The sequence below is a fragment of the Dipodomys merriami genome, unplaced genomic scaffold, assembly GCF_024711535.1.
Source record: "Dipodomys merriami isolate MVZ:Mamm:240054 unplaced genomic scaffold, mDipMer1.0.p SCAF_12, whole genome shotgun sequence".
Lineage (NCBI taxonomy): Eukaryota > Metazoa > Chordata > Mammalia > Rodentia > Heteromyidae > Dipodomys > Dipodomys merriami.
In genome coordinates, this window is record NW_027202493.1 from 44772035 (window position 1) to 44791268 (window position 19234).

Consider the following 19234-nt stretch of genomic DNA (forward strand, 5'->3'; position numbering starts at 1 on the left):
GCGCGACCACTCGCCTTCTGATTGGTCAATTCCCGCAGACGGTTGAGGCGCAACCGCCTCTCAGGGCGCGCGAGGGGCCCCAGCTCCCGCTGCGCACGCCTCGGGCCGGGCCGGGCCGGGCTGCGGGCCCGGTGCGGGGTGCTGGGGGCCGGGGCGTGGGGGGAGACTGGCGGGGTGTGACCGGCCCTGCCGGCGCGGCCCGGGGAGCCGTTCCGCTGGCGTAAAGACCTGGCCGCAGCCTTGGCCTCCCCGTGGCCCTGACCGGCTGGAGCCCGCCGTCCGCCGTCCCGGCCAGCCCGCGGGGTGGCGTGGTCGGGGTCTCGTTAGGGCGCGCGTGACCCGATGGCCCGGAAGGGCCGAGCGCGTGCGCGCGTGCCCGTGAGCCGGCCCGGTGTGCCCTCGGAGCGGTCCGCACCCGCCGGGCTCTGCCGGAAGCGGCGGGCGGGACCCCCGCGACCCCTGCGGCCCCTGGCCGTGACCCCGGGGGCGCGCTGACCCCGGGGACGCGCTGACCCCCGGGGGCCTTTCTGGCGCCAGGGATGACTTGGGCCGAGCCCTCCAGCCAGAGGCCGCGCGGAGGCCGGGCCCACGGAGGCCCTCACACCCGAGGGCGGGGCGCACCGCGTCCTCCCGCGAAGAAGCCTGGGTCCTCAGGCCCCCCTCCCCGTGCCCCGGGCCTGAGCTCGGGGCCCGGGCACCCCCCGAGCCCCCGGAGCCACAGCTCCGCTCTGGCTTTTTCTGAGTGGCTTGTTGGAGGTGAGAGTCTCACGGTCCCTCAAACCCAGATCCTCAGCGCTCAGCCTCCGGAGCCGCCAGCGCCCGCTGAGATCGGAAGTTTTGTCATAAACTCAGTTGTGGTTTTTGTTTTAAGGTTCCACTGAGTTGCATTGCCATGTGGAAATGGACTCTGTGGGCTAAAAGTAACATGGCGATTTCACACCCACCGTTATACATTAAAAAAAACCTTCAGCTTTTACAAGTGGGAAGTTGTACATCGCACATCTTTCTCCTCGGAAACCCTTCTTATTCCATTAGACCACAGAATTCTTAATGGAATTTACATCAGTCTTATTGCTCAGACTGTTTCAGAGCCCTGAGGCTTGATAATTCTTCTAGATTGAGCTATCATAGCACACTTGTTAACAATACATCTTTTAATCACTGTGTCACAAAAATCTGATTGTTAACCAAACAAGGTTTATTAAAACATGCATTTCTCAATGGATCTTAATTAAAATAAATCATCCGTTTCGCTGTCAGTGTTTCTGAACTAGAGTTTTGTAACTAGAAGCCTAACTCTGGAGGTCCCACCGTGACTGATCTGGTCACATTCAGAGCAGTAGTGAAGGACAGAGAAGCATTTACTTATTAATGCAGAGGCTGTTAGCAACAGTGGGAGTGGGGGGGGGGGGAGGAGCATAGGTATTTGAACCCAGCTTTGGAGTAGTGACATTGTTACTGTATTCACATCACTGGGTCTGGGGGCCACAGAGTTCTTGGTCTGTCAGAGAAGGAATTCGAGGACAGATACGAAGATTGAAGCAGGACTAGGTTTATTAATGTAAAGCTAAAATTAGCAAAGTAAAAGTAGACCCCGGATGGAAAGGTAGGCGGGCTCAGGAAAGAGGGCTGCCCTAGAGGTCAGCTTTCTTGGGTCTGCAGACCTGATGTCAGTCCTAGACAAGTGAATTAATGTATTAGGAATTAGGCATCATGCCTCCTCATGATCTTGGATGGTCAGATGGACTGTTATTTTTTTTCACAGACTAGGATCTAAGGTCAACAAGACCCTATTTGCTGTACTGAATGTCCTGTTAATGTTAGCAGTCCAGGGTATGATTCCCTGTCCACACTCAAACCATCATGCCCAGCCATCAGGTTTTCTAACTCTGCCTGACTCCTATCATTCCTCCACTTAAAAGACCTTACCTTCTTCTAAGGGATCAATGTCATGGATCCCTTTTTTTAGAAACTGCTTTTTTTTTTTTTTTAGAAACTAGTAGGGGTAAGCTGGGAAGGTGGCTCAGTGGTAGAGCGCTTGCCTTGCATGCCTGAGGCCCTGGGTTCTATTCCTCAGCACCACATAAGAAAAAGAAAAAAGTGGGACGTGGCACTGTGGCTTAAGTGGTAGAGCGCTAGCCTTGAGCTGAAGAGCTGAGGCACAGCGCCCAGGCCCAGAGTTTAGGCCCCACGACCGGACACCCCCCCCCCAAAAAGAAAAGAAACTAGTAGGGGTGACAGCTGAGATTGAGGTGGTGGAATAGAATGGCATGACAGCCTGATTTATAGGTGCCAGCTGTTGATGTTTTCTTGGTACATCAGCCAAAGGCTTCCCTTCACTACGGCTGGCAGCCTGAGAAATTTCATGGAAACTTCCCATCCCCCCTCATTTAAGTATACTTGTATATCTTCCAGATTTTTTTTTCAAATTAAGGTTCCAAGATATCATCCCACAGAAAATGGGGGACTGTGTCAAGAACCTTGGAAGGGCTCTGAAGATCCACTGCTGGACAGGTGAACAGGAGCTGGTCTTGTCACTCAGCAGCTAAAGGAATACCAGATTAAGCACTGGCAAGATCCAAAGCAGCATGAAGATCCTAGTTAACAAAGCAAGGTCAGTGCTTCTCTCCTGGGGCCTCTTTCTTTCCCAACTGCAGGTTTCTGTATGGTCTAACAGCACCAAGTGTGGGTTCCCTCCCACAGAGTGGCCTGAGGTACAACTGGAATGTGGTTGGGTGCAGCCATACTCGTTGTGCCAGCGTTGTACCCGTGGGTCAATCCCGTAGGGCATGCTGACAGTGTAACCCATGGAGGGCCTTCACCAAGTAGGACCTTTGGCAGCTCTTCTTCCCTGGCAACCTGCAGAGGGTTTCTGGCACTACGAATAGCCACTAGGGATGAAGCTTCCATTGGCTCCCAACTGATTTCTCCATGCCTTGTACAGCCAGAGCATGTGGTGTCTTCAGCCACAGGGCAAGAACATCCAGTTCTGGCATGCAGCCAGTTTGTATGGTGGGGCCCCCTGGACACTGCTTGGACAACTGTTGAGAGGCGGGAGGCGACCACCCTGCTCCTCACCACCCTGGCATGTGCATTTGTCATCACTTACCTGTGGTGTCTAGAAGCACTCTTTCTACCCATGCAGGCTGTCTTTGTTTAAACTCTTCCGTTGTTATTTTAAGGTTGTGGGCCCTACTGTTGTTCACCCAATGAAATTAATTTCTTTTATTTTTTTAAGTCTCTTCCTGGTGTCACTGAAGCTGCAGGCCAAACACAGAAGGTTCCACCTATGTCTGTCTCATCCCAATACATCAGATACACGGGGAACGGTGAAGGGCAGAGAAAGGAGATTTATTAATGCAGCATGGACATGCTGTAGCCATTTCAGCCCAAGTAAGCCTTCCCATCATCCAGGTGTAGACATGAGCTGGAGGTTTAACAGAAAAAGAATTGGAGCAAGGAAGGAGAATCATGAACAGTTAAACAAGTCCAGTTAGGCTGTAACCTAGTGATTATCTGAGTTTGGGTTCAGGTTATCTGTCATCACCTGAGTTGAGCAATCTGGATCCTGTGGGATGAGTCCTGGCCCAGAGCAACTTTATAATAAGTAATTGTCCTCATTTATGAGACTCTACCTAAGACTCTGCTGTTCCTTTCCTTTGGCATAGCTTGTTTCAGTTCTCGTGGTAAAGATGATATTGATCACTCTTGTCCTTCCTGGAACCCAAGGTGATTGCAAGGGAGAAAGACTCAGTGTAAGGAGACAAATGCAAAATGGAGGTAGAAATGCCAAGTTTTAGTGGTTTGTTTTGTTTTCCTCCTTCTGATGAACTCATAGGCCTGGGTAAAGAGTCCATGCTTTTTAGCAAAAGCAGTTTCTAAGTACCTGTTATGCTAGCAGTGTATACTGCTTAGTATTAATAACCCTGCACGGGGAAGGTATTATTACTGGTTTTTATTTTGCCCAGGCAAAGGTCATTGTCTTTACCTTTCGTTTGTTCCTTTTGGCAGAGTTTTCTAGTTGTGGCACGCATAACAGCAAGCACCCAAGCAAATTTTCTTGCTGGACAGAGACAAGAAACAGTGTCTTCCCAAAGAGGATGGTTGCTTGCCCAGAATTCGCCTCACCTTTTTATTTTTAACTCAAATTTTGTTTCCATATCGATCTGTAGCTATCCACTGCCCTACATTTGGGCATGAGTTGAAGCACATTCTGTCCCAGTGTACACTACAACCCATGTGGTCAACACTAGGAGAAGATCTGTTTATTAGCAGTTCAATATAGGGTCTCTTTGGGGCCACGAAAACATCATAATGGTTTCTCCAGTGTGAGTGTATGAGCATAATAAATTTTGTATTTGAATTGATTTTGAAATTATAACTGTGGAATTGTAGATCATTTTCTTTGCCTTTTGCAATATGGGTTTGATAGAAGAGTAGGACATTTCAGATTCCCATCTATAGACCACACCTCTCCATTTTCTAATTTGTATTTGGGCCATGTAGTATTATAGTAGAAAATCATCTTTTTTCTTTCAAAATTCCAACATTCTAAGGGAGAAGCATCCAGAATGCTGATGATGTTACCTGTCTTGTTTAGGTCATGCTGTGCCTGGACACAAGAGAAGGAAGGAAGCAAAGAAGGAGAAGAAGATAGCTGCTCTAATTCGCTGAGATTATCCCGTACCTGGAGGTCTCCTGAGGACTCCAGTGGGGCTGGCGTTCTCGGACCACTGCACCCTGACAAGGGATTTGCTTTCCTTTCACTGATTGATCAATTAACTTTAGAGTCTGGGGAGGATGTGTCTGTGTCACCCCCAGAATGGCAACTCATCCCTCTTTCCAGGACCACCCAGAGCTCTCTGCTGGCTAAGAGGAGGCATGCTGGGACAAAGAGTTAGGCTTAAGAGGGAGCAGGACCTCCATTTATGATAAGTGACCTTGTAGATGCTTAAATAGAGCTCTTTAATGAGTAATAATCAGAAGGTGTTTCTTTCATTTTAGCATGATCTTTAATAATTTACCCTAGGTTAATTTATATATATATATATATGTCTATATATGTCTATATACATACACACACACACACACACACACACACATATAATTGGTTTTAGGGCTAGAACTCTGGGCCTGGGCGCTGTCCCTCAGCTCTTCAGCTCAAGGCGAGCACTCTACCAGTTGCGCCATGGTGCCACTTCTGGTTTTCTTGTGGCCAATTGGAGATCAGAGTTTCACAGACTTTCCTGCCCAGGCTGGCTTTGAACTGCAACCCTCAGATCTCAATCTCCTGAGTACCTAGGATTACAGGTGTGAGCCACTGGCCTTATATAAACTTTTAGAGAGCTAATTTAAGGTGGTTGGTCTTTGGGTGCAGAGTCAGCACTTTGCTTCCTCTTCTAGATGAAGGCAAGAAGATGGTAGATTCTATAGTGGTTAAGTTGGGTTTTTTCCCTGTTGCTGTTGGAATAGGGAATGGACAGCTGTCTCAGTTATGGTTGTGATGAGTAAATGAATGCCTCATAGCCTCTTGGCCCATCCATTTCCCTAGCTCAGAGGGGAGGTCTGGGGGACAGGCACCATCCCATAAGATCCTTTACATCTCTGGTGCAAAGTGTGGAAAATTACATAAAGGTGACATGCACTTCTTTATCTTCCTCTGCCTCAGAGAATTGCTATTCTGGATCTAGTGCCTTCAATAAATGTATCAAGTCACCACTGAGTTCCTACCGATTATATCCATCATAAACTCAGCCATAATCCTTTTGCTACATGCCTTTACTGCCGGGGCTTGTCCTTAGCCTATTTCCTTTTTGGAACACTCCTTTGCCATACAAATGCTTTTTTATCAAACATGTCCTTCTGTGGAACTAGGGGGACCGTGATTCAAGGTCAGTCAGACAAAAGGTTCATGAGGCCTTCCTTCCCTCCTACCCCAAAAGAAAGAGTGAGTATAGAGGTGTGTGCTTCTCATCCCAGCTGAAGCAGGAAGCTAAGTGGGCAGATGTGGTCTTGGTTAGCCTGGGCAAAAAGTGAGGCCCTGTCTCAGAAATCACCAGAACAAAAGGGCTATTTTGTTGTAGCTCAAGTGGCAGAGCACCTGTTTGGCAAGTACAAAGCCCTGAGTTCAAACCCCAGTACTCCAAAACAATTCTTCTCTTTCTTGATAGTTTTTATATCTCTTCATTGTTGACTTACTGTTCCTTTTACTTTTTTAACCCCATGGTCCCCATGACAGAATAAAACAAAGATAATCTGTCTAAACATAGCTGAAAATATAATGCAGACTTTGCAGCAGCATCGATTCTTAAAAGACCCTTTACACACATTTGTTTCCCTTTGTACTTGTGTGAGCCTAAGAGTGTTACATTCCAGCTAGTACTGGCTAAGATAACAAAAGTGGTAAATAACCTTATGCAGAAAACCATGGTAGTTCAAGCAGAGACTGCAAAAAGAGAAAATACACAGAGAGCAGGAAAAGAACATACACAGAACTCAAAATCTTGCCATGCTAATGTGATTGCAGTTTAAGGTACAATTGTTTGGTCTTCCAAAATGTATGACAGTGCAAGAACACACCTAAGTGATAGGCAAGGTCTGGAGGGAAAGGCTTCATTCAAACTTCTCAGCAAGTTTTGCAAGAAGTGAGAGTTAAGCCTGAAAAGATGGTCCACCGTATTGATAATGATATCAATGTCCTCTGCTTCTGAATAGGGTCTCTTGACTCTCTTGGACAAGCTGTCAAAATAATTTCTCAGATTCAGGTCACCAGATCCTGAGCCAGAAAGTTCTTAGTCTCATTGGAGAAAGACTTCAGATTTATTAATGCAAAGCAAAGCAAGAGGGCCCCTCTGGATAGCAGGACAGGCAAGCTTAGGAAAAATGTTGGGCTGAAGGTCCTAAGACCTCAAACTCATAGTGGACCTGAGGGCATTGGTCTGGTCAGTCCCAGAGATTGGGGTTAGTGGGTGAGTAGGTCATTCTCCTCTAAAGAGTTAGTTATATGTCATCAACTCCTCCATGTCTGGTGTGGGAGTTCATGGCCTTGGATGGTGGGCTGTGGTGTGCCAGTCATCAAGATGCTGCCGGTGTCACCATCCATTCTGTTAACATCAGCAGCTTAGGATGTGATTGTTTATCATCCAATCCATTGTTCCCCGTCTCCAGGTTTCCTGTATCACTTATTTTTGGGTCAGTTGTGGGGCTTGAACTTAGGGCCTGGGCACTGTCCCTAAACTTTCCTACTCAAGGCTAGAGCTCTCCTACTTTGAGCCACAACACCACTTCTTGTTTTCTGGTGGTTAACTGGAGATAAGAATCTCCTGAACTTTCCTGCCCTGGGCTGGCTTTGAACTGTGATCCTCACATCTCAACCTTCTGAGTAGCTAGGGTGACAGGCGTGAGCCACTGGCTCCTTAGCTGGAAAATACACTTTTATTCTATAACCTTTTATATGCCTCCTCATCTATCATAATTTACTAATTAAATGTCAGCACAAACCCTGATGCAGTTCTTCTGCAACATGCTTTTATCCAACCTGAGCCTTCGGTATAGATGGAGGGAGAATTGGGTAGATGGTGGATGATGAAGCAGTCCATCTACAGTAGGTTGGGTGATTGCTATCTCAGCTTCGGTCCTGTGAGGACTTCTCACTGCTGTCTTCAGATGACTCCTTCGGGAAGGAAGAATCTGGAATCTGGTCCCCAAGCAGCGGTTCACCACTCCTGCGCCAAGGTGTAGTCCCGTCTTCATCCGCTGTCCTCATTTGGGGTGAGGTGTGTTCTTGTTCCCGCCCCTTGTGGTGAAGATGTTTATTGCTCAGCCCTGTCCATTCCTGGAATCCGAGGTGACTGCAGAGGAGAATGACTCGGGGAAAGCGGCAGGGGTGAAGTGGAGGCTGCCGTCCTGCGCATTCACCCTCCTTTCAGCTAATGTTGCAGGTGTGGGTCAGGGCCTTTTAGCAAAAGCTGTTTCCGAATCGCTGCTGTGTTCTCAAGGTCTTCTACCTCAGCCGAGGCCCGTGCAGCTTCCTTGAGACTTGGGGTTTGCCAGGTGGAAATGGGGCCATTGTCAATGTATGTCCAGACTCTTGGAGTCTTCTGAGGCAGAACACTTTTGGGAAACCCGAATCACTTAAAACTATCTGTCACTACATCTTTATATACTCGTTGAGACAGAACTTACCCCCAAATAAAAGGCAGGATTCAATTACAAACATCAAAAAATCAAGTTAATATCATAAATATGCTAGAAATTATGATACTAAGTAGAACAGGTTTTACTTAGAGTGATAAGTTAGCAATCCCAACAATGTACTGGTTCCCGGGGGGGTCCTAGAATCTCCTCAGAGCATGGAGAAAGCAAAGCTAGAAGGCTTGTGGTTTGTGTCTTACAGACACAGAGAATTTGGCTTGGGTGCTGTGAGCTTTCGTGTGTTACTCAGGGCCAGGGCACCATCCAGGCTAAATCTACGTGAAGAAAGTTGAGCCTAACCGGTGAATCATCATATGCTGACCATCTGAAGTGGAAACAGAAGGGCACCTCCGAGAAGCAAGTTGAAGCTTGTTTCGTTGTGAAGGGACAGAATGGTCTTGCGCTAGGATGCCTTTTAGCTACGTACTAACAATATCCTGAAAGCATAGCCCAGACTCTGCTTCTCTCTGGCCCGTTTCCACTCATGCAAACAAAACAACAAGGTATTCCTGCTCTGAAAGTTGTACACAGAAATGTTTTGGGTACTGAATATTGAAATCTCCCTTACTTGCGGGGAAGGGGGGCCGTGGGGTGTTGAAAGCTGTGTGCTTTCCTAGTTGTTTACGGAGTAGATAGCTAACCATCTGTCGCCTCTCTTTCTTGGGATCAGCGTGGTTTTACTCAGATCAGTGCCCCTCACAACCCAGCCCTTATACACGGTTGCCCTGTCGCTGTGATCTGCCTCATGGGTGAGCAGCTCTGTCGGGCTGTGGATCCCCATGGCCAAGCAGGCTCTGCTGGCCAGCATTGCTCCCGGCCTGTGACCCTTATACCCAGTCCCAGTTAGATGCCCTATGCAAAACCCAGACCCCCAGTAGATGCCCACCCCCAGAATACCCTCTCCCCAAATCCTCTAAGTCTTCCTATCAAGATGATGCCGTTATCACTGTAGTGAGTTACTCTGGAAAGTCTTTTGAAGAACCAGATGCTCTGCCCTATTTCCTTTCAGTGCATCAAAGCCCAGACCTTCCATGTGTCTGGAATACTCTTTCCCAAAATATGAGCATATCTGCCCCTCATTTCTTTCCTTGCCTGTTCAATTGTAGAATTGTAGAACTGTCCCTGACTGTCCTAAGTGACTTCTCTGGCGAACCTTGTATCAGAATGCTATTTTCCTTTAATCCACACTCTTCTTCTGCAATGGCTCCTTAATTTTCACGCAAGCACACGACTGTCTAGATTAAAGACTGTCTCTTACAGCTTCATCTTTAGCTAGGTGGCTCCACCGGCCAATGAAATGCTAAGTGGTGTATGGGTCTGAGCCCTTCACTTTCTTGCTGGGTGTGTATACACGGTAGCTAAAGCTCCAGCAGCCAGCTGGCACGCACGTACAGCAGAGCAATAAAATGAAGGGAACTTGAAGTCTTGATATCACAGAGTATATTACCAACATCGGACTTTTCAAAAGGCAGAATGAGCTAGGTGTTGAATTTGTTTAATCCTGTTCTAGGTTTCTAACTTCTATGGTTGAGCAATACTAGTGCCAAGCCCCCTACCCTCTTTATATCATATTACATTTATTTGTATGTGATGGTATGTCTTCGTTCCCTGCCTCTTCCTCACTACAAGGCAGGCCCCTAGAGAGGAAGGACATGATTTTGCTTCTGTTATGTGTCTACAGATTGGACCAATGTATAGGAAATAGGTCAACAAAAACTTGTTGAATAAGTTCAAGAGGACATTTGCTTTGTGTTGTCCTAGTGTCGTCCCTTAGCACACTGGAATTTCCCTCCCTTTCTCTAGGTCCAGTGATGGGTTCCAAGGCAATTAGGTCACAGAGCATCAGGAGACACAGGTGACAGCTGCACGGAGCAGTGGGATGTAGAAATGACAGAGCTGCATGGAGACCTGCATGCACAGGTGCTCTGAAGGGGAGAGAGAAGGGAGCTGCGGCCTCCTCTGTGCTCCCTGTGAGGTCCCTGATTTCTACCAAGTTGGCTCCATGCACATTCCTTAGCTTTCCCTCAGACACCAGAGCTCTTCCAGTTCTTTGTACAAGTGAGGCCAATCCCTGCCCAAGTCAAGCCTCTCAGGACACCACTCTGCCCTCCCGAGCCAGGCCCGCTCTGCCTGTGTGTCATTGTATCCCTTACCGACCATCTTCTAACCCACGCTTCTTCACGCCAGCTACTTTCCATTCTCTGAAAAACCCAGATCCTCCAGTATGTCTGTAAGTGCTCTCATTTACACCAGTGAGCTCTTCCCTTGTACACCACGACTTCACTCTGTGAATGAGAGCTCAGAGTAGGTCTCTTCTACTCCCCAGCTGGGCAATGGCTCCCTCCCTCATCCTTCACAGCGTCTTGGCGTGCCTGTGGTGCAGGCATGACCGTAGTTTAGTTCAGCTAGCTGAAATGTCTTACGGCTCCAAGAACTGACGACGCCAGCCACATCAGCCACTCCTGTACCCAGGACTTCCTGTGTCAATCACACCTATGGGTTCAGCTGCCCCAGGATTTGAGATGATCCTTAAATCTGTAGATTACTTCTCTTGAGCTACTGACATGTTACAAAGCTGCCTACTTCCATGTCCGAGCCTGGAAATTGCACATGAAGGGTGTTTGGTCTTAGTACAAGGTACCTCACGCACATAAATAATCACTACCACCCTGCTCCTTCCCCTGAACCCTCTAGTGCTTAAATACCCAGTTGGTTGCCAGGCGCCGGTGGCTCACGCCTGTAATCCTAGCTATTCAGGAGGCTGAGAATCTGAGGATCAAAGCTAGCCTGAGTAGGAAAGTCTGTGAGATTCATCTCCAATGAACCACCAGAAAGCCAGAAGTAGCACTGTGGCTCAAGTGGTAGAGCGCTAGCCTAGAGATAAGAGCTGAGGGACGGTGCCCAGGCCCAGAGTTCAAGCCCCACGACCAATTCCTCCCCCTCCCCCACAAAAAAAATCCAGTTGGTTAGCAAGGGATGGCAACTGCTTTCTAAAAGAGATGCCGTTTTTTTTTGAGGGGGGACTGCTGCCAGTCGGCCTCCGGACCATCTGAACCAGACTCCTAAGCCCTTCTAGTCTTCCAGCTAGGGCCTGGATGAGTTTTGCTGTGTCTTTGCCTCTCAAATATCTGGGATCACAGGCACACACCACGGCATCCAGCTTGAGACCTTGAGACACGCCCTTGCCTTGACATCTTAGGCGAGGCTAAGGCTAAGCTGAGCACCCCCCCCCCCCCGCATTCCCATCAGGGCAGATCAGGGTGCTGTGACCTAGCTCCAGCTCCATGCTGCCCTCCCCCCCGCCGCTCCTCCCCCCTCCCCCCCCCCCCCCCCCCGCCAACTTCGACTTCACCGTTGTGTCCGTTGTGTCTGGTCTCTTCAAGGCCTCTGTTTACTGTGGCCAAGGCCACACTCATCCTGCAGCCTTTTGCATGCGTGGTGTAGTCGTCTGTGCTAGGAACTACCCAGGCTACAGCCCCAAATACCCCTTGTGTTTAGCTTGCAGTAGCCCTTGGATAAGACTAATCTAATGTTTTTCATTTTTCCCTTCACGATCAGCTGTGGTTGACTGTGTAGAGTCCATAATTATTTTTTTATCATTACCTTTAATGCTAGATTATGATAATATTTGGTGTTTTAAGGGCTTTTATGCTTTAGAATAGTGTTAAAATCCATTTGTTTTTCAAAATCTTATGTCATTTCTGCAATCAATGACAATATTCAAGCTTCAATAATACTTCCTCTGATCAGCAGTCTAATAACTTGTCATAGACAAAGGGTTCTTTTCTGTTAAAAGTATGTGCTTTGGCAGCATCCCAACCCCATTCCTGTTGTTTCTGTGAGGACAGCCTCCCCTGTGAGGACAGCCCCAAAGATAGTCCCCTTCTTGTCTGCCAAAAGATGTCATCAGCCACGACCCAGGTGTGGGGCTCTGACCGTGGCCTGACATTTTGCTCCCTGACTTCTCAAGGCTGGCTGATGGCTTCATCAGATAGTACGTGACCCTCAGAGGCAAGGACAGTTCCGCGGCCTCCGGCACCAGCTCTTGCCACGTGTGGTTTCTTGGGACACAGCTTCCTCGCTTGTCCTCACCGCATGCTAGTGGTATCTTTTTTTTCCCTCTCAAAACTCAAAGACTGGACTTTTTTTTGAAATCCAGGCCAAATTCTATTGTTTTCTGAACAATATATTACTTTCACATCTGTCTTCTCTGCCACGAGCTTTATTTATTGGTTAATATTTCCACTGAAAAACATCCTTTCATTTCAATCTTTCAAAACCTGCATGTGTCTACAGAGAATTTGCCAATACTCTCAAGCCTTTATCAAAAGTTACACCATGCTTATGACATTACCTCCCTGTAGACAGTCAGATGCATTGTAGACTGTCACAAAGCTCTCTGTTTCTGTTGTGTAGTATTTCCTTGTTCATTCTTCCTTGGCTGATACAAATTAATCCAACAGTTACTTTGACCCCATCCTGGGCCACACTGGGTCATGACCCAGTGGCCCACAGGCCCTTCAAGAAGCCACTGACTTAGGAAGGGGAGAGGGCAGTTGTTTTTCTGTTGTAGTTGTCCAGCAAACATGTAAGGGCCTAACCCCCTTTCTAGTTAACACCGAGAATATGAACAAACACGGTCTGGGGACTGAGAGGTAAGCAAGAATTGGCAGTCAGGGATCCATCAGTCAATAAGAGCTAGGTGTGGAAAAATTATTAGAGTAATGATGGCATTTTGAAAACATCAAATTTGGGGCAAATATACATATTAGTGAGTCCCAATCAGCATAGACTTGAAGAAAATGGTACCAAGAAATAGCATAATGGAAAAAGGAGGAGGAGGAGAAAAAGAGCAGGAGGAATAGTGGTGTGGTAAGATTAAAAATCAATTGCATAATATAGGGAAAATATGTGGAAAAAGCATAGAGGACAGAGGACAGTAGAACTTTTTTTTTTTTTTTTTGGTCGGTCCTGGGGCCTGAACTCCCGGCCTGGGCGCTGTCCCTCAGCTCTTCAGCTCAAGGCTAGTGCTCTACCACTTGAGCCACAGCGCCACTTCCAACTTTTTCTGCTTATGTGGTGCTGAGGAATTGAACCCAGGGCCTCATGCATGCAAGGCAAGCACTCTACCACTGAGCCACCTTCCCAGTCCCCAGTAGAACATCTTTAAGGAGCAAAAGGAACATGAGCAACCTCTTCCTCTAGAAGATGAAACCCCCGCCACCTCAGAACTGCACATGGAACGAGCCATTCAGTGAATGGCTTCAACAAAATGATACTCTGGAACAGGCAAAACTACGGAGAGAGTAAAGATGAATGCTTTCCAGGGTCAGGGAAGAATGGACAGATGGAGCATGAGGAACTTTTAGGCCAGTGAAACTAATTTATAGAACATTATAATGGTGGTCATTGCCATTATATCTGTCCGAACTTACATAATGTATAGCACACAAAGTGGTCTCCTGCTCCCAACTATGGGCTTTCAGTTAATAATAAAACATGAATATTGGCCTACCAATTGTGACAAGTTCACTAACACCAATGCAGGATATTAAAAATAGGTGAGTGTGTTCCTGGGGTTTATGGCAACATTTTTTTTTGTTGGTTGTGGGGCTTGAACTCTGGGCTTGGGCACTATCCTTCAGCTCTTCAGCTCAAGGCGAGTGCTCTACCGCTTGAGCCACAGCACCACTTCCGGTTTTCTAGTGGTTTATTGGAGATAGGAGTCTCACGGCCTTCCCTGCCCGGTCAGCCTCATGCATTACAGGCGTGAGCCACTGGCGCCCGGCCATTTTCTACTTTTTAAAAATCAATTTTGTGTGTCAGTCCTGACACAAACATGGCTTGACGACTGTTTCTGAGCTACTTTGCTCAAGGTTAATTGGAGATCAGTCTTAACAGTTGTTTTCATCCAGACTGGCTTTGAACCGCCATCCTCAGATCTCAGTCTCCCGAGTAGTTAGGATGACAGGTGTGAGCAACTGGCATCCCGCTTAACATTTTCTATTTTTTGCTCAATATTTTCTGTGAATCTAAAACTGCTCATGAAGTGTGATATTTTTAATCATTAATAAACACCTTTATAATTCTTCTATTGCGGACCTCCTTTTTTTTCACCAAAAGATAATAGAGGAAAATATTTTTCACTGACATTACCTGTTTCCATTGTCATTCTTCCTTTGCATGTTTTCTCTTCCATTTTGCAGACTGGCTAATTCTGTTTTCTTCCCAGACAGAAATAACCACCAGCAGAGGTCGCTAGAAGGCAGGCATTGGCATCCTGGAGTGAGGAGGTAGTTCAGCTGAGTCCAGCTCTGCTCTAACCAGCAGCACGGAACACATTTCAGAGCCAACAGTTTTGGAGCCTATTTTACAAATGTCTTAGAGAAACTCTTTAAGAAGACAGTCCATCTGGACGACTGATAAGGTGAATTCATACTTGTTTTCCTGGATGTTGATATATAAGGAAAATAGAAGGAAATATATTTTCCCTCATTTTGTAGCCACTCAAACTTATAGCTGCGTTTTGAGATGAACAAGAGGACATTATACCCAAGTAAGAACTGTTAAGTGAATGTGTAATTTGTGCTTCATTTTGTTATACATAAAAATTCCTGGTAGCATGAGAAAATGGATGACAATATTAGTGTCGGATTTAACTCTTCTGCAGAAATTCCTACATTTAAATATCTCTTTAAAATGAATCCATTTTCTAAATCCCTTTCAGTCTCATGGTTTTTAGTATCTGAGGAATGGTTTGGTGTTGCTAGCAGGTTCATTAAATGTTCTGTTCAGCTGCCTTAAAATTCTGAATGTGGTCTCCATGTATTCCCAGAGGTTATCCAAGAAAGGAAGTGGAGAATGTTCTTTTAGAAAGCATGAAGTGGGAAAATGTTTAAAACTATTTATGGCAGCACTTAGCTATGGAAATCCCAGACTTTACCCTCTATTTATAGTTATTCTTTGGGTTAAAAGGGTGAAACCAGAAATCTTGAAAATGCTACATGCCTTTATCCAACAGTTAAAACTAATAAGCTGTCTTTCTGTGGTTATGATAACCAGATACTTGTAAATCTGGAAATGACAATACATCTTGGTTTAGGAAAAATTGTTTAAATTCAAAAGAGCAATGTTTGCTCTGATGACGTGACTTGTATTTGAGTTTAAAAATTATCTGCAAATTAGATTCTGCCCTGGGCTTCTGAGATTTCTAGTGAGAAGTGGGAAGGAGAGCAGAATTATATGAAATCGGCACATGTACACACAGGCTAGCACATTTCCAACACTGGCTGAGTATTTAAACAAAGAGAAGGCTGGGAAAACCCATGAATTTCACACTGCAGAGAAATACAAACTCTGAATATTCTACTGAGACACAACAGCAAACTTTAACTTGGCCTTGAATATATGGTATAGAATTTGCACTTATGTAGCATGGAATATATATCACCTCTTGACTGTTTTTCTTCTTATTTTTTCCCTTTGGATGTACTTTTTTTTTTTTTTTGGAAGTACTTGAGTTACCCCTTTATGAAGTTACCACTTTATCCTATACCACAGCTGAGGAATTTGTATATTTCTCCCAGGGGAGAAAAGGCAAGAATGCTCAGGGCTGTGAGAATTTGGGTGGCGGCAGCAGCGATGAGGAGGGGGCAAGGAGTCTTTAGAAATGGAATCAGTTTTTCCCCCTTGAAATGCTATTGTGTTAAGATACAATTCTGAAAGGGAAGTTTTTGCTTCAATAAAATGTGAATTTCAGCGGTGTGTAAAAATTTACAGATGCTTAAGAATGTGTAAAGGCAGCAGAGGGAAAGCCACGCCCTGTGGCCGCACCCACGTGTGGGCCTTTGCACTTGCCTCCCAGAAGCCCTTCACAGACGCTGGAGCTCTCTCATGCCCATCCTAGCTGAGACTCAACCCACTTGGTATTTTACATCAGTTTTAGACCGGAAAATCAGGTCTCAACAATGCAACTGCACACGCGCGACATACCTTTTATCCACATTTCCTAACGAACACGGCCTGGGCTGGGGCCACAGGAGGAGGAACACAATGTCAGCCAGCCTCCTGGTGGACTAGCTTCCCTATCCTTTAAGCTAGACAAAACTTACCTGGTGACCTCTTTTCCTTACGCCCATGCCAGCGGCCGCGTCTTTTCAGTTTCCAAACACTACTGCACAGGCCAGCCTGTGGCCACTTAGTTACAAGCGGTCTTCTGCCACCTCTGACATCCCTGCCCCGCTGTCTGTCCCCGTGCCGGCCACATCCGAAGCACTTGCTTCCTATGGCCCTGGGGCCTGTGAGGCATCACTGGAGCCTCTCTACAGCCTCAGTGTCTCGTGCTGAGGCCGTGGATTTCCCTGGGAGCCACGCAGGACCTGTGAGAACAAGTTCAGGCTTCGAGTCCTCACCCAACTCCTGCTGTTAACATTTCCAGTGGTTCTGGGTACGGCCTACCTCAATCTCTGAGCTGAAAGATTGGGTCAGACTCTCCAGGGCCTCTCCAGCTGTAAGTGGGTTCGTTCACTTTCTCCCGAAAGTGACCGGAGACTACGCCATCCGATTCATTCCTAGCCAGACCTTGAACCGGCAGACAGCCACCATCCCATCCTGCACCCCTCCCCAGATCCTGGACGAGGGAAATGCAGAGGGATCCGGCCCTCTGAGGACTCAGGCTCCCTGAAGCACGGCGGCTGCCTAAGGGAGGCCTGAGCGCTGGTCCATTCGGCTGACTCCGAGTGAGCCTGGCCGTCCTGGGAGGAGACCCGGCTCGGCTGCTGCTGCCAGGCCCGAGGCCAGCGTGAGGGAAGGATTCTGGCTCTGTCGGGTAACCGTGCTGCTGAGTCGCTTTGCCCCCGGGGTCCCCCGTGGCTGGCTTTGGCTAAGGATTCACCTCAGTGGGGGGTTGGCAGTGGGAGCTGTGGAGGTCAGGGGGCAGGCCAGACCCACCCCCGCAGAGCCACTGAGGCAGGTTGAGACCAGGCGGGGCAGGATCTGTGGGTGTTCAGAGTCACGGGCCTGGGAGGATTTCCTTTCCCCTGGCCCCCAGCTCAGCTTCCCGTGAGGGTCTCAGACTTACCACGGCAGGTCCTGCGACACTGTTCTTCCTCTCCATGACAGATATGGAACTGGAATGCCCCTGGGCAGTGTCTGCACAGGCCCTCGTTTCATAGCCACTCACCCCACCGCGGTCACGCACTCCCCAGCCTCTGTGCTGATGTCCCGGGTGCCACTGACCCAGGGATGGGCCTGGACCGCTCCCTACGCAGGGTGGTTACCCCTGCCACGTGCGGCGGCTCCCATTCTTTGTTGGGAGATTCAGGAAGGACGAAGGCGTCTCAAGGGCACAGAACATCAGGCCTGATCTCCACAGCAGCTTCAGGAACACTCGAGGACCCCTGCCCGCGTGGGGGCGCGTGGCATCTCCCAGACCACGTCCTCTGAGGCCTCCCCAGGTCCCATGCCCCTGGACGTTCACATGTCCAGGTTTCTTCTGAAATCCAATTCTGTTTTTCTATGTCTTTTCATAAAAGCCGTTAGAGGAATGGTCATCTGGGACTGTACATGGGGTCTGAGGAAAGGGTCATCCAGGGCTGCACGTGGGGTCTGAGGGGAACGGTCATCTGGGGCTGCACGTGGAGTCTGAGGGGAGCGGTCATCTGGGACTGTACATGGGGTCTGAGGGGAGCGGTCATCCGGGGCTGCACGTGGAGTCTGAGGGGAGCGGTCATCTGGGACTGTACATGGGGTCTGAGGGGAGCGGTCATCTGGGACTGTACATGGGGTCTGAGGGGAGCGGTCATCCGGGGCTGCACGTGGAGTCTCACTAAGAGGAACGGTCATCTGGGACTGTATGTGGGGTCTGAGAGGAATGGTTATCTGGACTGCACGTGGGGTCTCACTGAGCCTCTAGGTCTGGGGGCTCAGACACATTAATCTTGGGGTAACAGCAAGTCTGTGGAGCTGACTGATCTGCAGCAGAGGCTAAAAATCCTCTGGAGTTGTGACAAGGAAACAAATGATTAGCTAGCTGTGACTGCCCTTGGCCTCCCTCGATTGCTCTCACCGGCTGTGTCTGCCCTGGACTGCTCTGTCTATAGCAGAAGCCTCAGGAATCACGTTCCTTACCATCCCTCAGATCAAGGTGGTTGTCAGTACAAATAATAATGAAGTATCTCTCAGTCTTATATGGGAAATTTCAATAAAATTCTTTTGTATGCTCAGAGAATAAAACCATATATACATGTAGATAGTCGGTAATCCTATGCATCTACATGGTCATTGCCAGTGACAGCTGACTCTTGGCATAGTGTTGAAATGGAACCCTTTAATTTCTTTTTTTTTTTTTTTTTGGTCGGTCGTGGGGCTTGAACTCTGGGCCTGAGTGCTGTCCCTCAGCTCTTCAGCTCAAGGCAAGCGCTCTACCACTTGAGCTACAGCGCCACTTCCGGTTTTCTGTGGTTTATTGGAGATAGGAGTCTCACGGTCTCTCCTGCCGGGGCTGGCTTTGAACCGCAATCCTCAGATCTCAGCCTCCTGAGTAGCTAGGATTTCAGGCGTGAGCCACCAGCGCCCGGCGGAACCCTTTAATTTCTAAGGTGGAACGATTTGCCTGGGACATCTGCTTCTCAGGTGCAAGGATAATACCTGTCCAATTTTTGAATGCTGGCCCAGTACTTGTGCAGTGTGTGTGCTAATCCAGCCGGGGACTCTGGAGCACCTCCGTTTATCCAGCTGGAACCCACTGGAGCCTCATGTTCATCCTTTGCTTTTTCCATTTTTAATGGGAAGAGTTCACTGGAAACTCAATGAATTCTTCCCAGATACTTGTCAAAAACAACAGGCTCTTCTTCAGGGTTGTTACAAGGACTCTCCACAATCATAGCATGGCATCACTACTATCACACTCCAGAATAAAGCGTCTCTGTGGAGGGCGTTGTATTTACTAGGACAAGAAAACAGAGGAAAAAAAATGGAAAGCTTTTCTAAAAGAAAGATTGAACTGGAAAAGCATTTTTGGTTAACCCTATTAACTAGGGAA

At 47.8% G+C, this 19234-nt stretch overlaps 1 long non-coding RNA gene across 1 annotated transcript; it reads left to right on the plus strand.

The window, feature by feature from the left end:
• Window positions 1-2433: 2433 nt before the first annotated feature.
• Window positions 2434-5018, plus strand: LOC138823096 (uncharacterized). Its single transcript, XR_011370743.1, has 3 exons — window positions 2434-2614; window positions 3239-3393; window positions 4601-5018. It is a non-coding gene; the product is annotated as an uncharacterized lncRNA (long non-coding RNA).
• Window positions 5019-19234: the final 14216 nt, after the last annotated feature.